Below are 6,807 nucleotides of genomic sequence, written 5' to 3'. Positions count from 1 at the left end.
AGATTATATCTTTCTGTCTTTCTCTTTTCAACAGGAATATCTGAATAATCCCCAACTTGACTATATATTTGTATCTAAATATTTGCACATTTCCCAACTTGACTATTATCCCCTCCAGTCCCCAAACTCCAATATTTTCGTTCATTCTAAGAAATGTGACACTATCATCCAAACCCCCATGTAAATGCATCTTTAAACTGCATTGACTCCTTGTCCAAGTCCTGAATAAGGCCATATGAACCACATTCAAAGCACTAAATTACCTTTCCCCGAAGCTCCGATCTGATCTACCAGCACAATAGTGGTCAACTGAAACCATACTCACCATCTCAGGGGGTGCTGAGATCATCAACCACTGACCTCCACACCATCCTCAAAACCAGCAGTCCTCTATTGGAGGCAGATTGGTCAGTGCTCCTGTATGGCACCAACATTGTGGATTTTCATCCAATACTTCTGGACTATGAGAACATTCTTTGGACAATAAAATTAGGTAAAATGGAAGCTGGCTACAGTCTCAGTTTTATCCTCCAAGACAGTGTGAGATGAGGATATGCATCAAGCTATAGCCTACTTTTAATGTTTTAGTTCCGAACTCAAGTTACTCCAGTCAAGTGATTAATCGTAAAAGTTAGTTGTTTTGTCTGAGCAGTCCAATGGCCAATGCTGTTTTTGGACTATGAGACCCTCGGCCAATAACATGCATAGATTATGCATTGGGCATTGCACAAATCAGTGTCTAGGTCAGAATATAAAGTTGCTACTTCTGTCAACTCAAGTCAAATGATTCACCGTAAGAGTTAGTTATTTTGACTGTCAAAACAAATAACTTTGATGGAATATTCCAAATCACAATGGCAATTATGCATCACAAATTCACAATATTACTCGTATTTCAATGATTCATCCAGGCCCAAGACATAAAGTCGCCTGAAAGCTGTGTAGCAATCATTCCATTGCTGACCCATAGGATGGTAATCAAATACATGATTGGCTTAATCTAGAATCATGGATACCTTTCATGTGAGTACTCACACACCAGATTTGTTTTACATTCCTCAGAAGGAAGATACCTCAATATCTGGAAGCACTGTCTCATGTACAATTGTTAATGCTATCTCTGAAATGTTCAGTCAGTGAGCATTATGGGTAATTATACTACATACGTACATCAAATACTTTATGATAGCATCATCTCCTGTAGTAACAGGGCCATTCCAAACACAATAAATGTGAAAATGATCAAAGATACAAAATATTGCTAAAGTGAAGAAAATCAGCTCAAAATTATATGAGGAAATGCCCCTGCAGCAGGGAGGCTTACGGTATTATAATATATTGTAGATAACATTAATATAATTTGTATTTACAGTATCAGTACACATACAAAAGTATATGCTAGGGATTGATCTACACTGAGTGAACAAAACATTAAGAACACCTTCCCATTGAGTTTCCCCCCTTGGTGGTGGACCATTGTTGAAAAACCCAACAACATGGCAGTTCTTGACACAAACCGGTGCTTCTGGCACCTACTACCATACTCTGTTCAAAGGGACTTAAATCTTTGGTCTTGCCCATTCACCCTCTGAATGACACACATACACAATCCATGTCTCAATTGTCTACAAATCAATCTTTAACCTGTCTCCTCCCCTACATCTACACTGAGAAGAAGATTTAACAATTAATATCAATAAGGGATAATAGCTTTCACCTGATTAGTCTATGTCACAGAAAGAGAAGGTGTTCTTAATAATGTTTAATACACTCAGTGTATGTGTCAATTATGTTATAGATTCCAAGTGGTTGAGGATTTTTTTAGGAATGACTATATGCTCTATATTATACCTGCAGATCATCACAGCAGCCAAAGTTGCTGTGTAGAGAGAGGAGATCCTCCGAGCATCATGCCTCATCCCTGCACAGAGGGAGGGGATTCTCCCAGCAGCTAGCATCACTGCACAGAGGGAGGGGATCCTCCGAACAGCCAGTGTCCCTGTACAGAGGGAGGGGATTCTCCCAGCAGCTAGCATCACTGCACAGAGGGAGGGGATCCTCCGAACAGCCAGTGTCCCTGTACAGAGGTAGGGGATTCTCCAAACAGCCAGTGTCCTTGCACAGAGGGAGGGGATTCTCCAAACAGCCAGTGTCCCTGTACAGAGGGAGGGGATCCTCCAAACAGCCAGTGTCCCTGCACAGAGGTAGGGGATTCTCCAAACAGCCAGTGTCCCTGCACAGAGGGAGGGGATTCTCCAAACAGCCAGTGTCCCTGTACAGAGGGAGGGGATCCTCCAAACAGCCAGTGTCCCTGCACAGAGGTAGGGGATTCTCCAAACAGCCAGTGTCCCTGCACAGAGGGAGGGGATTCTCCAAACAGCCAGTGTCCCTGTACAGAGGGAGGGGATCCTCCAAACAGCCAGTGTCCCTGCACAGAGGGAGGGGATTCTCCAAACAGCCAGTGTCCCTGCACAGAGGGAGCGGATTCTCTCAGCAGCTAGCATCGCTGCACAGAGGGAGGAGATCCTCCGACCATCAGGTCTCATCCCTGCACAGAGGGAGGGGATCCTCCGACCATCAGGTCTCATCCCTGCACAGAGGGAGGGGATCCTCCGACCATCAGGTCTCATCCCTGCACAGAGGGAGGGGATCCTCCGAGCATCAGGCCTCATCCCGTCACAGAGGGAGGGGATTCTTCCAGCATCTTCTATCACTGCGCAGAAGAAGAAGATCCTCAGAGCATCAGGCCTCATCCCTGCACAAAAGGAGTGGATCCTCCTGATGGCCAGTGTCTCTGCGCATAGGAAGGGAATCGTCCCAATGGCCAGCGTCCCTGCGCACAGGGAGGGGATTGTCCCAAAGGCTAGTGTCCCTGCTGAGAGGGAGGGTATCCTCATCCCTGAAAAGAGGGAGAACATCCTCCTCACAGCCAGTGTCCCTGCACAGAGGGAGGGAATTCATACAGCAGCTACTGTCACTGTGCGAAAGTAGGAAATGTGATGGTAGAGCGTGTACTCCACCTATGGATTTCTATTCCAAGAGAAGAGGTCACTTAAGCTTACCTAATTAGTAAAGAAATGACCATTGTGATAGCGTGATGATGTGACTATTTTATGCAGAAAGTTTGGTGATTGGTCACATTTGTAAGCCCTCACATAATATGCAGGGAATTGTTGATTTTGCAACCAAAACAATGTGATGGCAGAGTCCTGGAGTAACCTCCCAGTAATCCCTGTGACTGTGTGTAGGTTAAGATTGGGTTGTAACAGAGTATCAGAGCGAGACGTTCCTACCTGTCAGCTAGTAATTGCTCTGTATGGTGACATGAGCAGAGTGGCCTGACTTCTCCTACTTATTACAGATGTCCGACTTAGATATGTTGAGCATCCTGCTATGATGTCTATCACGAAGCCGGAACACTCCGAGGCCAACCCTCAGTGCCAGACTGGCAGCCGGCCGGTGGCTGAGCCCGAGACCCCTGCTGTTCACAATAACAGTGGAGGTTGGCTCAGCTGGGCCTTTGGGAGTGGAAGAGTTAATAAGAAGGAGGTTAATCTACCCGAGGACAAAGACAGATCTGTAAGGAACTGGTTATTAACACTATATTCTATGTAGAGACAATTGAGTGGATTCAAATGAAAAAATTGCTAATATCTTCTTCCTCAGATTGTCTGGGATCCAACTCTGCACAGATGGGTTAACAAAACTAAGCCCAAGGCACACACTTAAATTCAATGAAATGAAAAACAGTGAACCATTGTATTTCAACTGATAATATTACTAACAATTTGGAAAATGCGTTGATGTGTTTTACAGAACAAGTGTGCACCACCACCTCCATCGATGGGGACATATGGATATCAGGGGAACATTGGCAGTGTCCCCAAAGGAATGAATCCTTACTCTATGAAAGCAGGTGAATATTGCTTTAGAATACATGTGGTTTAACCAAGACCGTGTCAGCCGATCATAGATGTCCCTGGTGGTCTCCTGCTAACACCTTTCCCACTACCAGCAGGTCTATGGGGCAGTGGATACCCTACAATGCATTGCCATGATGGGACCAACTCAAAGCCTCCAAGCCGTGGGCCTGGACTGCTTCCTACAGCTCTCTGGCTTGCGCCCTCCTTCACACTTTGACCTCATGGCACCAATGGTTGTGCCACCTGCCACTCTACCCTACTGAGGTATGACTCTGGAAAATCCTTCCAAATTGTATCCATTCATCATTAACTGAGATTTTACTTTAACATAGCAAATGGCTGAAGTAGCAAGGATATTAACTATTTTTGTCCAGCAGCCCGTTTGCAAAGAGGGGATTTGCCATACATAGATTTTTTTCAGCCTTAAAAAACTTCAGCATTAAAAACGTATTAAAATATGATTTTTTAATTAAATCTCTCCTTTGTGTCCATCTTCATGTTCACATTAATTTGATGTGTTCTATCATCATTTACAATGCTTCTGCATTGCTTTATGCTATAGACAAGTATATATTATACACATATATTTTATTTTAGACATTACAGAAACATATTTTTGTGCATTTTAGATTTCCTAAATTGACTTACTGTACAGACAAGTATATTTTATACATATATAAAAATTTAAAAAATGTTGATATATTCCATAGACAGAACAAAATATATTTTGATGTATTTTGAATTCCTAAATGTCAATATTTGTATTTTCTGTGTCACGTGTTTATGCCCATTTATGTACATCCTGTATATGTAACATTCCAATGCAAAAGTACGGTTTTTGTTTTCTCTCCCCACAGGATTCGTGTGACACTTTGCCACCCAACAGGGATCTAGACACCAATGCACTACATTACTTTGCACTGAATTTGACATTTTTAAATAAAATAAGTTGTAGTTCAAAAACATTTTTTGTCTTTTCACAAGTCTTTTCATCTATTTGATTTTATGACCATTTCCTCTTCCTAGAGTTATAATGCTAATATTAGATTATTACATGAACAACGATGCTTTATTATCTGCATTATGGAAATAAAAAACAATGTTTAGTTGATTTACAGATACTACAGGCCCACACTTTATATGGATTTGTTCTGTGGTTTGTGATACTGTACTATTTAAAAACATGTAGGACTACATACACTGAGTGCACAAAACATTAGGAACGTCTTTCAAATATTGAGTTGCACACCTTTTTCCTCTCAGAACAGCCTCAATTCGTCTGGGCATGGACTCTATAAGCTGCCCTAAGCGTTTCACAGGGATGTTGTGTCAAGTTGGCTGGACGTCCTTTGGGTGATGGACCATTCTTGATACACATGGGAAACTGTTGAGCATGAAAAAAAACAGCAGTGTTGCAGTTCTTGACACACTTAACCCGGTGCGCCTGGCACCTACTACCATACCCCGTTCAAAGGCAATTAACAGTTGTCTTGCCGAATCACCCTCTGAATGACACACACAATCCATGTCTCAATTCTCTCAAGGTTTTAAGGATATAACCCTACCCACTTTGCCAAAGCACAGCCCCCACACCACTAGAGGGATATCTTCAACCACCAACTTACCATCCTGAGACAAGGCCGAGTATAGCCCACAAAGATCTCCGCTACGGCACAACCCAAGGGGGTGCGCCAACCCAGACAGGAACGCCGCAGCCCGTCTGGTGTTCAACCTTCCCAAGTTCTCTCACGTCACCCCGCTCCTCCGCTCTCTCCACTGGCTTCCAGTTGAAGCTCGCATCCGCTACAAGACCATGGTGCTTGCCTACGGAGCTGTGAGGGGAACGGCACCTCAGTACCTCCAGGCTCTGATCAGGCCCTACACCCAAACAAGGGCACTGCGTTCATCCACCTCTGGCCTGCTCGCCTCCCTACCACTGAGGAAGTACAGTTCCCGCGCGCAGCCCAGTCAAAACTGTTCGCTGCTCTGGCCCCCAATGGTGGAACAAACTCCCTCACGACGCCAGGACAGCGGAGTCAATCACCACCTTCCGGAGACACCTGAAACCCCACCTCTTTCAGGAATACCTAGGATAGGATAAAGTAATCCCTTCTCACCCCCCCTTAAAAGATTTAGATGCACTATTGTAAAGTGGCTGTTCCACTGGATGTCTTAAGGTGAACGCACCAATTTGTAAGTCGCTCTGGATAAGAGCGTCTGCTAAATGACTTAAATGTAATGTAAATGTAACAGGAAGATCACGTCAGTGACTCAACCTACTCAAGTGACGCACCCCTCCTAAGGACGGCATGGAAGAGCACCAGTAAGAAAATTGATATACAACATCCCCACTAAAAATGTTTAAATGCTCAGGAATTTCTACAAAATATGCACAAATTTATATAAAACATGGCTACAAACTATGAAACGAGCTCACAAATTGTAAAACGTCCACGTACTGTAATATACATCCACAATACTTTTCGTTTTGGATGTTATGATGATATTCCCTGGAGGTCGGGTCCCACAGGGCAGGTGCCCTGCGTGCCCATTTGGTAATCTGGCCCTGATCATCAAGTTAAACCACAGGTATTGTTGTTACACATCCTCACACTGTCTTGGAGGATAAAACTGAGACTGTAGCCAGCTTCCATTTTACCTAATTTTATTGTCCAAAGAATGTTCTCATAGTCCAGAAGTATTGGATGAAAATCCACAATGTTGGTGCCATACAGGAGCACTGACCAATCTGCCTCCAAAAGAGGACTGCTGGTTTTGAGGATGGTGTGGAGGTCAGTGGTTGATGATCTCAGCACCCCCTGAGATGGTGAGTATGGTTTCAGTTGACCACTATTGAGCTGGTAGATCAGATCGGAGCTTCGGG

General features: G+C 43.8%; 1 long non-coding RNA gene across 4 annotated transcripts; it reads left to right on the top strand.

The window, feature by feature from the left end:
• The first annotated feature begins 39 nt into the window (after nt 1-39).
• On the top strand, nt 40-4,888 carry LOC135567118 (uncharacterized). Of its 4 annotated transcripts, XR_010462258.1 has the most exons (7): nt 40-493; nt 912-1,023; nt 1,858-2,087; nt 3,362-3,579; nt 3,817-3,916; nt 4,016-4,187; nt 4,781-4,888. It is a non-coding gene; the product is annotated as an uncharacterized LOC135567118 (long non-coding RNA). The 4 variants fall into 4 exon arrangements; XR_010462259.1 differs by lacking the exon at nt 912-1,023 and having other exon boundaries at nt 40-407; XR_010462256.1 differs by lacking the exon at nt 912-1,023.
• Nucleotides 4,889-6,807: the final 1,919 nt, after the last annotated feature.

This window comes from Oncorhynchus nerka, unplaced genomic scaffold (assembly GCF_034236695.1).
Source record: "Oncorhynchus nerka isolate Pitt River unplaced genomic scaffold, Oner_Uvic_2.0 unplaced_scaffold_2598, whole genome shotgun sequence".
Classification (NCBI taxonomy): domain Eukaryota; kingdom Metazoa; phylum Chordata; class Actinopteri; order Salmoniformes; family Salmonidae; genus Oncorhynchus; species Oncorhynchus nerka.
The sequence above is the reverse complement of the archived record's forward strand: the minus strand, read 5'-3'. Positions and strand labels throughout refer to the sequence as shown.